Raw genomic sequence first — 20085 nt, forward strand, 5'->3', positions numbered from 1 at the left:
AAAAGTTACAGATAAATGGTTGCCTTAGCAAAGCAATGAATTCATGGTTGTAAACCACTGCTTAATATAAATGCTTAAAGTATCTAATGAATAAACTGCCAAAGTAGATTCCACTGCAAATGGCGAGAAGTACAAATGTAAACATAACTGACCAAATGTGACAGTTCAGCGTTATAGAAACAACCTTTACACCTTTTTTTGAAAAATCAGTAGTGTTGAATAACATCCAGTTTTACATCAGTTCAAATTAACATGCTGACTGGTGTCTGTAAAGAGATCCATGTTGACTGCATGGTATTGATGTGTGCACACACTCATTACACACACACTTGCAAAGTATCAAAGAGGGAGAACATAACAATGTCTGATAGTGTTAATGAGATTGAGCTTCAAGGTAGCAGCCCGTTTCAACAGCCAAGTGTGGATGGATGGGGCTGTTTGATCACTTGTTATCCAGGTGCGCTGCTCCAAGGTTGCTGTGTTATTGCATCTTGACTAATTATGTAAAGTCAATACCAAAGTCTTTTCACATCTAAATTCATTAGGCTTGGCAAGGATCCTTCCCCACTGCTACAGTCGCTAAAGCTACATTATGAAAATCCTGGACTTTATTTCAACCAAGACCCGATCCATGTACTCTGACTGAGCTTTGTTCTGAGCTCTTGTAAGTCATGAATGTCCCTTAATGGCAGGGTATCTGGCCAGCTTTGGAGAAAAAATAAACTTTACTGTGTTTGTTATATTGAGACTGTTTTTCCCCCCCCATGCAAACATGTTGCTCAGAACTAGACTGAAGTCACATTTATTCATCTGTGGCCATGTGTGTCTGTGTGCACGTGTTGGGGGTAAGAAGGTGAGCAATGTGAACCTTTGTTTCCTAAAATAGTCAGTTTCATCTCCCCAAGTAAGACAAATGAATGCAATTTCATTCTGAAACCCCTAAATGAATGGATATTGTGGCAAACATGTCATTAACCTGGCCCTGAAGAAATTATATGATGAATTAAAAACAGGAATTGAAACGAGAACTTCACTGACACTGTGAGAATTCCCATTAGTGGCCGAGAAAATGAAAGATCTTTCATCAAAGGCTGAGATGACAGCGCTGTATCATTCACTCCTAGCAGCTGGATGTGCCTCTTTTTTATGCAGGAACCTCAGATTAATGCTTATCTGTACTTCTACGACGTAATACTTGAGTCTTCTCCCTCTATTTAATCTGATTATTTAGTGCGCCCGTGGAGAACAATTTCCTACAATGGAAAGAAAAACACACCTCCCCTCATAGTCACTTATTCCACTGAGAGCATTTCCCGATTTGAAAAGTGGATTTCATCACAGGCATAAACACTGTTGTAACTGAAGTACTTGTTTTCTTTCTTTGTCCTGCGACACGCAAACTATATCAAATGTGAAGTAATGATCCTGAGTGTATTACATTTTAATGGCGTTATTACAGCATACGAGTACAATTAGTTCATCAGCAGAAAGAGGAGATAATTTCCAATGGCTCGGCTCCATTTAATGGCAGTCCCAGGGATGCTGGCGCAGCAGAATAACACCCTGTACCAGAGGACCGCAACAGTGGATGACATTTAGAACCATAAACAGCCACTTATAAGTTGTGATTGTGTCGGCAATTTACCTGAAGGGCCACTGTACTTAGTAAAAACCGGTGTGCTCAAACAAAAGAGCATGATTGGCTTCGTCATAGGAAATAAGTTAACGTGCCATGCAAAATCACTCTTGAATTTCATTCAACAGCTTAATTTACAACTATAGCCAGCGTATCTGCAGACAGGCTTAAGTCAGATGCTGCTGCTTCATTATATCCTGTAATGCTCCGCCATAAAAACAGGTAAGTCAGTAGAGATCAGATGATGTATAGCTTCAGTAACACCCATTCCATGACATCAATTATTCTTTGACAGTTTCACGGTTGTCGGGCCACCCATAATGATATCCGATGGGTCAACTTGAAATTGGACAGGTGAGACGGTATGTCATCCTGACATAAGGACAATGGGAGCAGCATGGGCTTTGATAGCGAGAAAAATTGATTTAGGGGCATTTTTGCCAACATTTTTAGCAGGCGTGAAGATCACTCTTACATATTTCCACTGGAGGGATTTTTCAGGGGTGACAGATTTTAGTAAAACAAGCCTTAAAGCAGGGGTCTTTATCATTTTCAGGACAAGGACCCCTTAGCCGAAAGAGAGACAGAGCAGTGACCCCCTACTATATATAATGTATAAAATTGAGTTGCATATTTTACTGGGCCGACAATAACGTGTAGGGCCTCTGTAACTGCCACGTGTAAACATACCTTTGTATCAGTGGTGGAATATAACTACGTACATTTACTCAAGAACTGTACTGAAAGATAAATTTTAGGTACTTAAACTTTACTTGAGTCTTTTCTTCTCACTTTATACTTTTATTTCACTACATGTCAGAGGAAAATATTGTAATTTTTACTTCTCTACATTTACCTGAAGGCTTTAGTTACTGGTTACTTTACAAATTAAGATTTTTGCATAAATAGCATAAGAAAAGAAAAACTACACAACAGTTAATTCCAAGTACAGCTGAAACAATGAGTCTAATAATCAATAAGGCATTTGACAGAAAAATTAATTAATTGCCATTTTTAAAAAATAAATATTTAAGTGGTTTTAGAATTTATTTTGAATAATTCTGGGGATTGTTTTTTTAAAGATTTTTCTGGATTGGATACTTTTACTTACTTTTAATACTTTAAGTACATGTACTTGATTTTATTGAGTTACACTTAAGTGACATTTTTAATGCAGGTCTTTCACTTGTAACAGAATAATTTCACAGTGTGGTATTAGTACTTTGAGTAGAGGATCTGAATACTTTTTCGACCCCTGCTTTTTATGTATATAATATTAAGCTATTAAAATACTTTTTGACAGATTCATATATTTAAACATCATGTTATAATGTTAAACATACATTTGAAAGGCACATTTGTTTTGTTTAGTCTAGCTAGCTTAAATATATGCAGGAGGAATCATGGGTAACAGTCACCCTATAATCCATATATTAGTGTGTATAATATATTATAGTGTGTATCGTAAATCCAGCCTGTTCTCATTCCAGACTTGTCAAATACCGCCATTTGGTTAGTGATTTAAGCATCAGACACAGACGCAAAAAGCCACTTCTGGCGGCACTATAATACACCGTCGGGGGGTTAATTTACAGCGCCGCCAGACAGCACCTGAAACTGTGGTATGATATGCCACCAAACAGCTTCAGTCTGAAATGCTGCCACCAACAACATAATATAAGGAGCTAGACAGTCTATACGGCAAACAGAAGGGCGAGGGATGGGTCCAACAAACCCTGGACTTTCACCAATGAGCTGCTGTTCGCTTCTCCTATGATTGCACAGGCAAGGAAACATAAATACAAGGTCTTTAACCAACACTGTAAGTTTATTTTGAAAAACACTGTATCCCTCTAATGAGGAGTAACTGTACATTTCTTGTGAAAACGGATTTTCAAAAGACACAATGCATTTCAAGCAGCACAGTGGTGTAGTGGTCAGCACTGTCACCTCCCAGCAAGAGTTTCGGGTTTTGGGTTCTCCTGCTTCCTCCCACAGTTAGTCACAGACCCGGAAAATCAACATCAGATGCAGAAGGATACCTAGCGTGTCACATGTCCACATACATGGCGCTGACCAAGTGGCTACATTTGATGCGTTGGGATGAGATTTATCCTTGCTAATTATATTTAAATCAGTATTCTCAGATACATTATCATTTTTGAAGACAAAAAAAAACTAAAAAAAATATCCAACAATGATTTGGCGGCCCCCCTGTTCTATCTCTGAGGACCCCTTAGGGGTCACAGACCCCCTATTGAAGAGCCATGCTCGACCAGATTATCTGTTCTGTTTTTTGTCACAGATAATAATATTGGAAAATAGTGTTTGTGTGGTAAAAATGTTCATATAAGTAGAAGAACCTTCATGTTTAAATATAAAAGTTATACGTTAAAAATGTGATCCTGTCAGCTCCAAATAAAGACTGTGCTAACCTCCAGCTGTGAGAAGCTCGAGAAAGCCTCAGTCGCTTTGAAAACAGTCATACACGCTCCTGAGAGAGATTACCGTCAATGCCTGAGTTGCCACGGCTGCATAGCGAGAATCCCTGATGTTTATTTTCCCCCCAATGCTTTTAAAAACTGCAAGAGTGGAGATACTAATCAGACTCTAAGTTCTTTTATACGTGAAGAATCATGTAGCCTCTGCTGCCGCTGCCTTGTTCTTGTCACTCCTTAAAAAATGATAAATGATTTTGCAATGTATTAAATAAATTACCTTGAGCAAGACGAGGAGAGTGCGGATCTGTGCGTGGGAGCTGATAAAGGTGTCCTTGAGATATTTCATGCAAGAAAAATTCACAGTGGATTAAAACAAACTAGGCTGTTGCAAATAGCTCTGTGCTGTGGAGCTGAAGAAGCTCCCTGTGATTTGCCTGCAGTGCTACTCGGCTCCAGTCACTTCTACAGAAGCCTCGCTGTGTCTAATGCTTCTCCACCAGCTACGGTGAACACTCAGTTAGTGTCACTTCATCTCTCTGTATTCTAAGTGAAAGGTGATTGTTTAATAGATATAATATAGCATGACAAAACAAACTGTGTGTTCATTTTTCTCAAGCAATGTTTTCATCAACATAAGTTCATTTTCCTGCACGCCTGTCTACCTGGTGTACATTAGTATGTATATCATACCCATTTCCACCAATTTAATGACAAAGTAAAGATCCTGTAAGTCATAATAATGAGAAACTGTTCTCAAAATGATGAGAAGCTTGCTTAAAAATCATGACTTAGTATTTCAGAATAATGAGAAACACTCTCAAACTATTGATTTAATATCTAAAAATGATGAGAAAGTCATTGTCTTGAGATAGTAACTCATTATTTCAAGAAAGTCAGACTATATGTATAATCACTTTAAGGACCTTTATTTAATCACTCTGGTGGAAACTGGCTTCACTACATTAAAATACACTAGATTTGATTAAAGATTTATCTATAAAAGTGTGATAAAGCTTCATTTTAGGAGCCCTGTAGTTTATTTGCTCTAATTAAGTACTTCAAAATAACTGCTGCATAACCTTGTTTTGTACACGCCACTTCTTCCATTAAAAAAAATAAATAAATAAATAAAAAAATGGTTCAACCCTTTGAAACCTGAGCAGATTGATTTCTTTCAAAAATATAGGAAGATGGCAATGAGCAACATAAGAAGAAATTACCCAAAATTTAGCTGGAAATAAATTAAAAAATTACCAAAAATGTACTTAAAATATTAGTGACCAAACAAAAAGAGGGGAAAAGAAAAAAAAAGTTAAAAACAAAAACAAACAAGGAAATGAGCTATAGACCTAAGTGCTTGAAAATAACTATTCTGAAATGTGATTTTGAATATGTAATTATGATATAAACATAGCTTTCTGGACATTTTTTTTTAAATTTACAAAATCTTGCAGCTTGAGGAACATTCTTGCAACCCCCCCACACACAGATCCTCCTGTTTCATAATAAGGAGATCTAATAGGGTGGGTGCGTGGTGGGTCCTTGCCATTAATTTTGCTCTGTTTAGATTTTAATTTTTTTTACTGCAATGCTATGTATCACACATATCCTTGCTGTCATAACTATGTGTATCATGAAACTTAATTAAAAATTGATCACAAAAAATCTAATTAAGTTTCAGGATTCAGAGGAGAGTTGTTCATGTTTACTCATATTTTTGAAGTGTCAGAGACCACAGGAATAACATGTAAGAATTTTTAAATTGGCTACTCAGAGCCTCTCTCTGGTGATGACACTTGACAGTGTTTAAGAAAGTATGCATTTTCTTTTGCTTTCTATTCAAGAAAACCATTTTCTCTGCCTAAACCAATAACTATGTAATGTCTATAGTGGAAATAGAAAATGTTTATAACTCTACTGTATTCAGGCCGTTTGGTTTATGGCTCTGTCACGACCAGCAGCAACAGTTTCAAGATATTTTTGTGGTATAAAACACCCACTCGCACACAGATACAAAAACAAGCACAAATAAACAGGCTCAACAAACCAAACACATTTCCCAGAGAAGGAAATCCACAAACACACACAGACAACTGACATGTTTCTCTCTGTGGATACCTGATGTGATGAAACAGGCGCCAGTGCAGTCACAGACTTCATTCTATACTAAACTGTTTAATATATCAGCACTATGGATGGCACTTCAGCACCATGGACAGGGGAAGTGAAGGTCTATTCAAAGAGACTGAATCCCTGCAAAGAGGCTGAAATGGGCGGTTATTGCATACATGGAGAGGTGGGTGTCACTCACGCTCCAATGAGCTGTGTGTCCTCTCGCTTAAGGTCAATAAGCTTCTGGTCAGTTTGGTGTCTCTTTCCAAATCCATTAGCTCCTCAAGAGTCAGCTGTGTTTGTTTTTTCATTCTAATCTGGGATTTTTTGGTTGAATGGAAACAGCACAATGACAGTGCCAAAGTGTGAAAATTGCTGAATAAATGCTGAAGTGATCTCAATTTCTCTACCTAACATGTGCAATAAATTGCAGTTATAAAACATAATATTGTCTCTGGAGTTCATGGATTTTTTTTTTTTTTTATATGCCCTCTTCAGTGTGTTATTAATGTACAAATGAAACACCCTCAAGGAATCAGAGAGGGCATGACCATATCTTAGATGAAAAAACGAGGCGAGAAAGAGCGAAAGTTGCAATAAAACCAAAGTAAATCCCTCTGATACCATTTGGCAGACGGTTGCTTGATATACCTCAGGCTGGATATTAAAAATCTCAGATGGGCTGTCCAACTGACAACTTAATCCATTTAGAGACACTGAGTAAGCAGCAGGAAGCTGAGTCAGGGTCAGTGTACACAGAGGTCTGTCATTTCTCACACAAGCCACAATAAGTTTATCGCTGGTAATCTATTCCACACGCTTGGGAGTCCGACAAAAAACACCAGAGAGGCAGGAGAAAAAATGCAATCATCCTGTTTTGTTATCATGATGATTAAAACGTGTCACAACATGAAAAGCCGATCAGACTGAGACGACGAGTACTTAAAAAGAAGAAAACTGACATTTTTCAAAAAAAGAAACACATTAACGACATCACTGACTGGATGTGAGAATATGTTATGCAAAATCCTCGAATAGCGAAGGGCAGAGAAAATGACCTTTAAAAAACCGGAGTAGTTCAATATGTTAATTAATAAGTCCATGATCCAAGGTTTCAAGGTAGAGCAAGATTGGCTGGGGGCGCAGCGGTCTCGCTGACTTTTCTATTAGCAGCTGCAGAAAAATGGAGGAAGAGATTTGGTGTAAATGGAATATACAGTGTGGAGGCTGTATTTTAGATAACGAAGAAGTTGCGAGCCAAACTAATTTAAAGGCAGATCATAAAGAGGAAAAAAAAGCCATGCAGAAGCTGGTAATAAGCAAGGTTATGTAAGTAAGATGATATATAACTGTGGTATCTAAACGCTCTCTGGTTCTCACGAGTAAAATTGTAGCCATTAGAGAAAATACGAAACTACCTGTATCTTCACAACCTCTTAATAGAATGCTGCATGAATGAACCCTAAAACCCAAAAGTGAGTCAGCATTTCGGCACTCCTGGTTCCCTCCTCAACAGGTTTTTTGAATGAGCTTTTGGTTAGGAGCCTGAAATAAAATCTGTCACTAACACAAGTGCATGTAAAACACATCATTTAATACCCCACTTGGGACTTCTGAAGCCTTAATGTGTCTTAAAAAGGACGGTTGCCAACAAGTGGTTAAACAAGACTACGGCTTTACAGCCTCTTTGTGGTGGTGCGATTAAGTCATGTGACTGCAGTGTAGTTTGTTTATATCCTGACTTTAGCTTTCCACTTCTGGAGATTGCACTTACGCTTCAATAATCATAAAAGTGGTGCTCATTTGTGAAGATGATCTTGCTGAGTAAAGACATGTAGTAGCCTTTCATAAATGCTGGTTTGCCACAGAGCTTATTCTCTGTAATAATTCAAAATCCAATTTAAAAACACCTTTGGCTTTTTGTTGAGGGAACCAGGGCGACACTATCTTCCACGTCGGCCTACGAATAAACGTCCTACAACACTCTATATTGCTTCTTCAAATAAATTTATCTTTAAAATGGATATAGAGCTGCATGGTATACACATCATAGACTGGTATACAGTTTAGCTGGACAGTGAAGGTATATGATACCTGATGGCATTAGCTAATAGCTACACGGAAATATTTTATCTAACGAGCTCAGCATGCAAGTGAGCTCCTCTTTAGCACTGATACTGTGCTCTAGGTGAATTTGCGTTTCCTAGAATAGCGAATGAGTGAACAACTCTCCCGAAAGTTTCACGTGACATATATTCTACTATTTCTATTTTTGCTTGAATTAAACCTGTGAGATATAGTGAACATATTAGTAACTCTTTCCAGTCTAACTGATTAGCTAACCAGTTGTTGGTGGTAGCTTATGTTTTGTGATACTTAGATGAGAGAGAAGTAAATTTTCCATTCTAACTCTCAGCAAGGAATAAGCTCCTTTTTCCAGAAGGTCAAACTATTTCTTCAAAGAAAATTTGGAGAAATCGCTCATATCAAGTATTTGGGACAGATTATGGGTCAATTGGTATTTAAAGCAATCACCATTTCAACTTCTAAAACTTTTTTTTTTAATTAGGTTATTCACATTTGGGCCACAACTTTTCTTTTCTTTCTTTTTTTCTTGTAAAACCTGCTCCCAAAATAAAACTGGCCACGAGTGACAGCTGGCTGGATTGCAGTGATATTTTGGTATTAGCACTCGTTGTTGTTTGTTTGCAGTCACCTCAACTAGTTGCTTTAACTATGTACCACTGACATTCCACAAAAAATAGTTAAAGGAGGACACAAAACATAACATACAATACATGATTCTTATTTCAAAAGAAACAAACGATAACAGAATTGAAATGGGAGTGGGGGTGCTCTCACCCACCAGCAGAAATATTAATCACCACCTATGGCACCAGGCTATCGCACCAATTTTTTAACTTTGCAGAAGATACGTGTAAATTTAAACTTTTTTGGCTTCAAATACCACTGAGCAACTTTCGCAGAATAACCGTGGCCCCGCCTCCAACACTGTCTTTATGCAGCCATGATTCAGGGCAGCAAACAGCTGAGTTAAATATTCAATATCCTCAATTAATGAATTGACTTGGTGAGATGATAGAAGTGTGTGTGTGTGTGTGTGTGTGTGTGTGTGTGTGTGTGTGTGTGTGTGTGTGTGTTTAAATGAATCATTTTTCCTGTATTGCAATTTGAAAAGACATTTTTTTGGCTATAGCTTATTGTTGCTGACAGCAAATCATTGTGTGCAATGTTGTGAAAAAACATTTGGATGCAAAACCTTATTACTTAATATTTGTAGTCATTCAGGCCTGTATGAAGTAACGGCATAATTGCAGATGGGAGGATGGATGGGTGGATGGATGGATGTATGGATGGTAAATCTTTTTCGTTAGCCATCGCTCATGAAGCCTAGAAGCTAATGACAGTCTCTCAGGCGCATGAGACAAACGACACGACACCCGAGTTTGTTTGTGCTGATCCTTTGAATATCAAATCCCACAAACTGTGCAGTCATACAGTTGGTAATGTTAGCTTACAGTGACTCATGTATTGACGGAGGCATTTACAGTCAATTTCTTTAAGCTTTTCAAAAATATCAGCTCTGACAGGTGTCTTTGTACACCATCTACTGACTTCAGCTCACCGAGAAAGAGAGAGACAGACAGAGACAGAGACAGAGACAGAGAGGTGGGAGGGTGATAGTGGGGGTTGAGGGGCACATTGTTTGTACTGTCTCTTGTCCCTCTCAAACCTGTTCCTGGTGAGATCAGATTTTGAACCGCACTGTACGAGCTGTTAGTTCAATACTGCCATCTTCTGGATAAAGCTGCCTAGTTTCCCCACACAACCTGTTCACACTATGAGCCCATCCAATACTGATGCCTCCTCTCCCCGGCCTTAAACCAATAACAAACACATTACGATTTTAAATGTAGACAAAGGATTTGTATGCACAGATGTGGATTTATCCAACTTTTTTCATCCTGTTAAACTCATCTCTGATAAAGCCCTTTAAATAGTAAGAATGTGTTTTTGTGACTGCTGATGGATGCATGGAATAATTATGCATGTATGATGAATAATTATGCCATGCAAAGTTAGAAAACATTCTTTTTTTTCTAAAGTTAGCACATGAGTGAACACAAAACAAACTGTTAAGCAAAAGAGTGCATAGCTTAAGTTTTATTTTGATACCTGTATGCGCTGCATCATATCTACATTTATCTGGTTGTAATAGCAAAAGGGTTTTTTTGCATCCCTGAAGGAATATTTTCCTAAAAATAAGGGTTGGGAATATATAGTATATAGTGAAAAGCATTGTTATAGTGCTTTATAGTTATAGTTATAGTATATAACTATAGTTATAGTATATAGTGAAAAGCATTGTTAATAATGACTGATTATTGTAAAGCGACATAATATAGCACAATGCTAAGTAGGCAAATATTTGGCCTGTAGTGAAGAGATAAATATGGTGAATGGTGTTTTCATTTGCCCAATTCTGGCCTCAGCAGCCATTTCTAAACAGTGCAAGACTTGTTATTTTTAATTTATGCAGTTTCAGTTTAATAATCTACATTTTTGTGTTCAATTTTGTTTTGCTTTTTGATTTAAGCTCAGAATGTGAGTGTTGTGGTACACCAGATGTGTAACTATAGTCAGATCAGCAGCTTCGTCAATTATGAATGGATTAATAAATTAAAGATTTGTGGATGATGTGGAATAAGTATGAAAAAAAAAAAAATGAATGAAATGAAAGAAAATGTGCTACATGTGTACATGAAGAACGGCTAACATTTTACATAAGTACTGCAAAGAGTTTTGTGAATGACCTACAGTTTGTAAAAGGTATATAAAGGTTACACTCTAGATTGGCAGCAAAACCTCTACAAATGAGTAATATTTCTATGTTTATATATTTTATAACAAATAACATGTAATCCAGTGTATTTGCACTGTTTACACTATACCAGCTACATCACTGATCATGTCTTTAAATCAATCAACAGATTTTTTTGTTGTTATCAGGTTATGAGGTCTCACCAGCAGCTTCATAGCTCAGTATGTCAGTTGGTCGATCGCTACAGAAAAATTTCCCCCCACTTTGCTGTTGTCAGTTTTTGCCCTTGGAAGCTAACGTTAGGCACGATGGTCAAGAGTGTGTGTGCTTGTGTTTGTGCCATTAGGCTAAAAATGGATGGGTGGGATGAGAATGTCCTATTGCAAAACAGCCCATAACTTCCAACTGGATTTGACAAACTTGCCTAAGAATTTGTGGAAAGATTGCTCATGAGCTGGAGGACAGGTGACTAACTGTAAAAAAAAAAACAAAAACAAAACAGCAACACGTGGATGGATGTGCGTTCGTGTTTCGCAGCGATTGCAAATTCATGCTTGGTTTCATGAATTTTTCCAAACTCCAAAACCAACTGCGAGATATAATCCTGACATCAGCTGACAAAAGCTTTGAACTTGAAGCTGTTGTTATTCAGTGTTTTCATCCCTCTTAGTGAATCAGCAGCAAAGTGTGTGCTGCCCACACACAGGCAGGATTTAGGGTTAGCGAGGTGATTTTCAGGTTAACCCTGGGTTTTTCAGTACTATAAGCCTGGTTCATTTTTACCAGGATAAATCACTGTGGTAAAGTCAGAGCAGCGGGTCACAACATGTCATCACAGCAGCCACTGAACAGTCACATCACTGAAGAAAAAAAAATATCCCAGCATGGGCAAAAGTCCTGAGCAACAGGTAAATAAGGAGTGTATATTTTAATAAGTAAGCAGAGTCATTCTACTGTCCCGGTCTTTCTATTTCCATCCTGGTTTTAAAGCAGCTCTTCTAACAAACAGGAGAGATTGTACAACACTAAACACATAATGATGATTTTAGCTACATATTAATAGTGCAAAGTTTATATTCACGCAGTGATTTCTGACTGTGTGGCTGATTTTACACTCTGATTCATCACTGCAGGTCAGAAAAACATGAGACGCCTGTGTAATGAGAACTGGGACTAAAAACAAAAGACTGTCTTTCATTGGAAAAATAATCCACCGCCTGTTGATGGGCTGCAATTACTATAAATGAAACATTAGATAGACCTCATCACAGAAGTTTTTCAATGCCATTCAGATGTTTATGGGCACGATCATCCTCCTAATCCTGAAACAGACATTCTCGGCTGCTCACAATGGCTCGAAAACCGAAAATAATTTTCTTTGCAATGACAATTCCATACTGGATCAACAAAGTTTTCCAACGACTTAAAGTCTGGAACAAAAAGATTTCCCCCTGTTTGGAAACCTGGCTCTATAGTCCTCTAATACTTAATACAAGCAGAAAATGCAATATGAGATGTGAGGGGAAAACAAGTAGGTTTAAGCAGATAACCCCTTTTTTTACTCTCAGTTGAACATTTATCTTCATTCATGTTTCATAATGTAATGTAATTTTATCTCAGGATGACTGTAGAAACATATACACATTTTTTTCTTTTTTTGGCTGTTTTCCTTCCTGTTTTTTTCTTTCCCACTCTCCCCTACGTCTGTGGGGAATGATAGAAGTAGGTGGACAATGTTTTTTTAACCGCCTCAATGCTGTTTCTCTTTTCTTACTGAAAAAAAGTTTTAAATAAAATACTAAAAATAAAAAATAAGCTCTTTACTATGGAAGCAGAAACAGTGTGGCATGAATTTGAAGCATTATTATATGACATATTCAAAGTAGTTTCTTTACTTTCCAATTAAATAGCAACAATAGTATACTCGCCCTATACTTCAGTCATAATAAAACTCACGTTTTAAGATTGCGCCTACTTTTATATTTACAATTTATTTCTGTTTCTTCCTCATTTTATTCTGTTCTAAGATTATAAGACTATATTTGTTTCCTTTTTGCTCAGATGAATATTTTGCTGTTTTATAAACAACCGTAGACAATTAGCATCACTGTTTCATATTATAACATTTAACTGCTTATATCATATCATATCATCATAAGTAATTCATTCATCGTTCTGATGGTGTAACTCTGAATTAACAACCCCGTCTCTTTCACATAAGCGTGTTTGAGGCTGGGCAGGCGAATCCAGAGCTGACTGACTTAGTTGATAACCAGCTTCATGATACCATTTATCCAGACAGCCAGTGTTAAGGTTAGTGAAGCCAGACAACCAAAGACGTCCTGGATACATTGAACTTGTTACACGCCAAAGAATATCTCCATCAGAAACACTGGAGAAACCCCTCTAAAAACACCGTCATGTAACTGATACAGCACTACACATGGGACTTTACACTGAGATGCAGTGGAGTTAAACAGGTCTAACAAAAAAAATAGTAGTGAGGTTTGAGGTCCAGCTCTCATCAGAACCACTAACAGTGAAAATATCGATTGTTACTGTAAAGTCACACAGAAAAATAGTTTTACAGAGTGGTGCACAGAGAACAACCTACTGCTCAACGTCGGTAAAACTAAGGAGCTGACTGATGATTTTAGAAAGAAGGAGGCAAAGACACACACCCCTGTCTACATCAGTGGAGCTGAGGTGGAGCAGGGGAACAGCTATAGGTTACTTGGAATAACGATCACTGAGAACCTATCTTGGTCATCACACATCACCACCCAGGTTAAAAAAGCACAGAAAAGGCTCTACTTCCTACGGAAATTCCAGAGCAAGATCCTGGTAAACTTCTACAGAGGAGCGATAGAAAGCACACTGACTGGAAACATCATAAACTGGCATGCTTCGTGCACGGCCCAGGACAGGAAGGCTCTACAGCGGGTGATTAAAACTGCCCAGAACATCACTGGTTCCCATCTACAGAGCATCAGTGACCTCGGTGAAGTGAGGTGTCTGCACAGAGCCCAAAGGACACTGAAAGACAGCAGCCACAGTCTGTTCACCCTGCTGCCATCTGGAAAAAGATACAGAAGTATCCGCTGCAGAGCCACCAGACTGCAGAGCAGCTTCTTTCTCCAGACTGTGAGACTCCTCAACTCCTCCTTCAACTCCCAAAAGTTGAAGGACATTTAAAAAAAACAGACTAACAAATCCACCTTGTACCTTGTAAAACATCCATATCTCAGCAGGTGATTGGCTCTTAATCACATTCCTACCTTAACAGATGTGTCAGGGTCTTCATGACGCTGTCAAGGAGGTTTTGATCCACAGGCACACTTGGGATTCTCCTCAGAATCTGGAGTTGCAGCACTCATCTGGATCAGAGGGGACGAGGGAAGAGATGATCAAACTAAACAAGAAAAGTGCCAGCAGATGCCGTGGCAGTTTAGGCAGGTGACTGTAGTGGCAGTTTAATGGTTGTTGTGGCAACAGTGGAGGCAGCAGTACCTGCGTACTGACAGAGCTAAAAAAAAAAAAACGGTATTTGAAATTAATATTAAAATTTGATCAGAACTTTACTGTAGGTAAAAGTGTCCTAAAATCCCAGAAATTCACAGCTATTTTTTAAAAAACACTGCTCTGTCACAAAACTCTGATGTGTATCTTTATACCTTTATATTTATATATAAATGAATGAATGAATGTTTTTTTTCTGGTCATGTAAATGCACAACAGTCAGATTTAGATAAAAAACCATCCCCAGGGGCACGGAGAAAAAAAACAATCTTATTTTACCTGCCTATTTCTCAAAATATATATAAACAAAAGAAAAACAAACAACACTTACAGTACACTCAGAGAGATAAAATAAACACATAGAAAAGTCAAAAGCCATACACCATAAGTCACCTTCAACAAGGGGACAGATTTTAGCCGACAGACTCATATAGTCATTTAGTTTGTCTTTATACATCCTCTGAAACTGAAACTAACCCTTACAACACTTAAAATCATTCAGTAAAGAATTCCACAGTTTGACGCCGACCGCTGAAATACACAAATGCTTTAATGTAGTCTGTGCAAACTGGTGCTTAAAATGAAATTTCCGTCTGTGTTCCATATCATCTGACATAAAAACAAACGACTTCTGTGAGTTTTTTGGTAGTACGCTGTTTCTTGCCTTATGCATACATAATAACTTCTGTGTCTCAACTAAATCTTTGAGTTTTTATAATCCTGATGTAATAAAAAGTCTGTTAGTATGTTCTCTAAGGTCCACATTATGAATTATTCCTACTGCTCTTTTAAACGAATAAATGCACGAATGACTGCATGAATGAACGAAAGAATGAATTTTTTATCATTGTGTCATACAAACAATTTTGCCAAGTCTGCGTAGGTTTACAGAAAATCAGAGTCCGCTACGTTAGACGACAGACAACAACTAGGAAAAAGAAAATGGGGCAAAACGGCCAAAGCATCTGTTGTTATTAGATCAGCTATGTGTAAGACAGAGTTCATTGATCACTCATATTTACAGTGTAGCTGAAAAATCTTAATATGTTCTTATATGTCCTGGTTTGACACCTCTCACAAGCTATTTAACCCTTTGAAACCTGAGCAAACTGGTCTTATTTCTTTCAAAAACATGAGGATAAAAGGCAATGACCAACTTGGCAAGAAATGCCCCATAAATTGAAAGTCTAGCAGACCATCAGATATGAAGGTTGAAAAATTGAAACTTAAAATGAACAAAAAATATAGTTTTTAAAAAAGCCTAACGGTCATTAAAAAATGATCATAAACTGGTGAAAAATGTCCAGAAAAATATTATAATAATTGGAATTGTATATTTAAAAATATGTTAGAGATAAAATATATACTTCTTTTTTTTCCTGCACTTTTTTCCTTGTATTTGTGTTTTTTCTTAGTTTACTTATTTTCAGTTAAAAAAAAAAACTTTACTTTCTTGTTTTTTTTAGCCATGTGTTGTTAAGCTGCTCCTTCTTAAATCTGATAAAACAAATTTGATCAGGTTTCAGAAGGGTTCATCAATCTATTTTGCCATCTTGCCAAACTTGAACTGATTAAAATTTTACAGCCATTCTAGCTTTTGGTCATCTAAGCATCAGAGTAAGTCAGTGGAGTGGTTTAGTGGAGCCATTTCATGGACCATTAACTCTCTTAACCCTTTGAAACTTGAGCATATTGACTTGATTTTCTCAAAAAGGTTCTAAGCAACTTAATGAGAAAAGACCTAAAAATTACAAGAAAATTACTTGAAAAATAGCAACAAAAGGAAAGTCATAAAAACAAAAACAAAATATGAAATGACCTGGGCAAAAGCGCTTAATATATATACACTTGTGATAATTATGAATGATCATTTATTATTAATTCCTGGACATTTTTCCAAGCTTTTTTAATCTGATTTTCTAAATCTACTAATTTCTTGCCATTTTTCAGCTTGACATTTCTTGCCAAGTTTCTCACTGTGTTCTCCCCTAAGTTTTCAAAAAAAAGAATCAAGCCAATTTGCTTTGGGTCCAAGTCCTGATATTTGGGAGAAGAGTCTGAACGCAGCACAAGAAAAGTGATGTCGATCCAGCTTTCAAGTCCTTATGAAGTGAAAGCAGGAGGCGTCTCCTACACTTGTCCAGTGGGCTGGAGAACTTATGAACATTTTACACTTGGAGAAAATAAAGTGAACGTTGGGTGGCTCTTGTGGTAAATTTTATAGGACACGGCAACTGTTTCTGACATATAAGAAAACACTAAAACTGTGCACTCTTCCATAAGTGATCCTTATTCGAAGCAATCACACAACTGTGATTAATGTATACTTTCATTTGTTTCTATGAAGATATGTATGTATGTTTACATTTTGACTTATTTTACTGTTTGCTTAAGTATGCCTGAAATGTATATATGTATATATGTATGTATACTTTCATTTTACTTTTATGTAATTGTCTCTCAGCTTCTCTGGTAGAAAAAAAAGGGACTACATGAAGCTTTTATGTTTTGATAATTCACACTGATTGTGCTGCAGTTGCTATGTTGCTGAAAACAAACACATTTTCTTTTTTAAAAAGGGATTAAGTCATCATAGTTTTTACATGAGAAAAGACATGGGAGCTACTTTACACTTCACCTAAATCCCAAAACTCACACATTGTGTTTTTGTCTAAGTTGGACTCCTCTCACTCACCAATATGTCCACTCTCTCTGCTGACAGCTGGTCCAGCTTCACTCCACCACCAGGTGACCAACGTGTTGCTGGAGGCTGTGAAGGAAGAAACAGACTGATATAAGCTCGTGTATAGGTCATGGATGTATCATAATGAGGTATAAGCTCTGTGGCAGAGGATCGGCTCCAATGTCCCATCAGCTATCTGCCAAATCAGACACTGCCCACCAGTGGTCACTATTTGTAACTACAAATTTGTCTACTTTGAAATATGGCTCTGTTATTCCTCATGTTTTATGTTTACCTTGAGGTTGGCGGAGTTAACAGGCGGGTCGTTGTTATGCATCAGCATTTCAGCCTCAAAACTTTGCTGTTCTGTAAAAAAGCAAAAGAATAAATAAAAATAAATTTTCAAATTTTAAGCTATAAAATTTATACTGTCCATTTGGAAGACAAAAATAAAATGTCTGCAATTCCATCATCAGTCATCTTATGAGTAAAAACCCTCAAATTAAATTAGTAATTGAAAATCTACACCTTAGAAAATCATAATTACTTTTCTTTCAATTTCAAATAGCTGTTATTGGTAAGTAAAATAACTTTTTTTGTCAGTGTCCTAATATTTATGCCAAAAGCATTATGTTATTTATTTTTTTAGAGTGATCGTTAATATGATCTAATATGTTCTAGTTTTAAGGAACATTGAAATGTAACACTCAGGTGTTTTAAAATCCATTGTAAAATCAATTTGTATGCCACATATTTATCTGTATTTGTAAAATTTGTAAAATGTAAAACGCTTTTCTTCCTGTAAAAATAATAATAATAATACAGTAATCTGTAAATTCTGCAAATAAAAACATATCATCCGTTTTGTTTGGTTCAGTGCCTTACAGAATATCACTTCAAACTGATCACTGTTTCAGTGTTTTTCTGTTTACAGTTTTGTGGTTCATTTTTTACAGTGTATTGTCAAATGCCCAAACAGGGTGAATCATATTAAACTAGGTTAGCTTTAGCTCTGTGACTGATCCAAACTTAGCTAGCTAACCTTCTCAGCAAACCCTTTAAAACTCGGCCTATATCAGTTATGTTTTTACATTTTTTAGGTCGGACCAGCTTTCTTCATAATTCTGCCGAACAGGGTGGAGGTATAAGGGCGTGACAAACAGTTTATCACCATGAAACATGGAGTAAACAAAAGACACGAGTGTGAAAGTTTATGCTCACCCTTCTTTGCTCCTTTAAGTTCCCTCCAAACAAATTGTGTCACTTCCTGGAAATGGTCTCAATGGAATTGTAGTCTTTTAACTTGGAAGGTGAGAAACGTCAAACAAACAGGGTGGTAAAAGACTTAAATTATGAAACTGGTTTAAAAAATAATGACTGAAGATCTCAGATTGAATCACAGAGAGTTTAACATAGCCTGTATGAGTAAATAAATATAATTTTGAGCATTTAATAATTGTACGGCTTGTAGTTCTTGTAGAAGTTCATTCATTTTCACTAAGCACATTGTAAAATTGAGGACATGTTGGTCTACAAAAAACTAAAGAGAAAATTTGATTCAAAACACATTATTTTGTGCTGATGTGATAGGAGACCTTAATCTATAATTTAAACTATTTTTTAGAAATACTTGACATATTTTAATGATAAATATGAGGAAGTAATTAATGTCGACTGAAATATTATTGAATAACAAGAATGACTCAGTTGTCTTGACTGCTGTTAAATAATGAGAACTTTCTGCCCTCTCAGCTACGGCATGAATATGATAAGGGACCGTGGACTGTATATGGGCTAAATATATGAATCTTTATATACAATCTATGTAGGGGATGGACACAAATGACAATTTGTCACCCCCAGCATCAAGATTGACACAATAACATAACATTTCTGGTGGAAATGGTTCAAATAAAACTTTTATAACATACAGGGCTGTCGTTAGAAATTGTGAAAACAGTGTTCATCCATTATTAAACAGTATTGCTCTTCTGGCAGCTATCAAGTGTCAAGGCAGACACAAAAGCATCAATAACTTGTATTGTGGGTGTATCTCAGTGAGCACTATTAAAGTAACATTTTTAAAGTAGATCCTTCTGTAAGATATTCCAAGAAGAAGGGGCAGCATATTTAAAAGCTTTCTTTGCCAAGTTCAGTTTGAACCCTCAGGATCAACATTTGTAGTATATTGTGAGAGCGCAGGCCACTGTGTGATCACTGGAGGGCAATCAGCCCTTGTGTGGTATGTCTCCATCAAAATAACATCCTGCTTCTTTATGGTTATATTCAGAGGTCATCGTAGAGACCAGCAGCGAGAGGGCGGGCTGTGTTGAGAGGTTTTTCAGGGGATCTGAAAAGATTTCTCCTCCTGCTTTCACAGTGGCAACAAAATATCAAGATATCAACAACAGTCTGATGTGCATGATCAGGCATCATTTATCATTTATTGTATTATTTGTCCCTTTTCATCATCATTTGTCAATAAAACTATTAACTTGCTTCAAAAATGTGTTCATGTGTGGAGATGAGACAAAGTGAGACAGAAATTGCTGTAAAATATGGAAATATACAGAACACGTAATTTTTTATTATGCAAAACATGCTGCATGTTTGAGGTTGGGTGCTCAGACTCATGCTAAGGTTTAACATAGCTCCACCCACCCGCCAAAACCCATCCGCCTATGACGACCATGTCATATGATCAAAATCTCCCAAACAGCTCCTAAAAAAAACCTGAGGCAAAACTGTTTTTATTTTTATTTATTTATTCATTTATTTTCAATTTTCTGGCATACTGAAAGACATCTAAATCTTTGGGTAGTAGCTTATTTTATTCTAATTCCACTAGTTT

General features: G+C 36.9%; 1 long non-coding RNA gene across 1 annotated transcript in view; it reads right to left on the bottom strand.

The window, feature by feature from the left end:
- LOC148189800 (uncharacterized) overlaps window positions 1-18522 on the bottom strand; it is a 105622-nt gene extending 87100 nt beyond the window's left edge. The window contains exons 1-4 of the long non-coding RNA XR_015776489.1: window positions 18456-18522; window positions 17530-17600; window positions 17247-17321; window positions 14311-14409 (exon numbers count right to left, since the gene is read on the bottom strand). This is a non-coding gene — a long non-coding RNA (uncharacterized LOC148189800). The remainder of the gene's footprint in view (window positions 1-14310; window positions 14410-17246; window positions 17322-17529; window positions 17601-18455) is intronic.
- Between the last annotated feature and the right edge of the window lie 1563 nt (window positions 18523-20085).

This window comes from Plectropomus leopardus, chromosome 4 (assembly GCF_026936395.1).
Source record: "Plectropomus leopardus strain MGB_pleo_1.0 chromosome 4, ASM2693639v1, whole genome shotgun sequence".
Lineage (NCBI taxonomy): Eukaryota > Metazoa > Chordata > Actinopteri > Perciformes > Serranidae > Plectropomus > Plectropomus leopardus.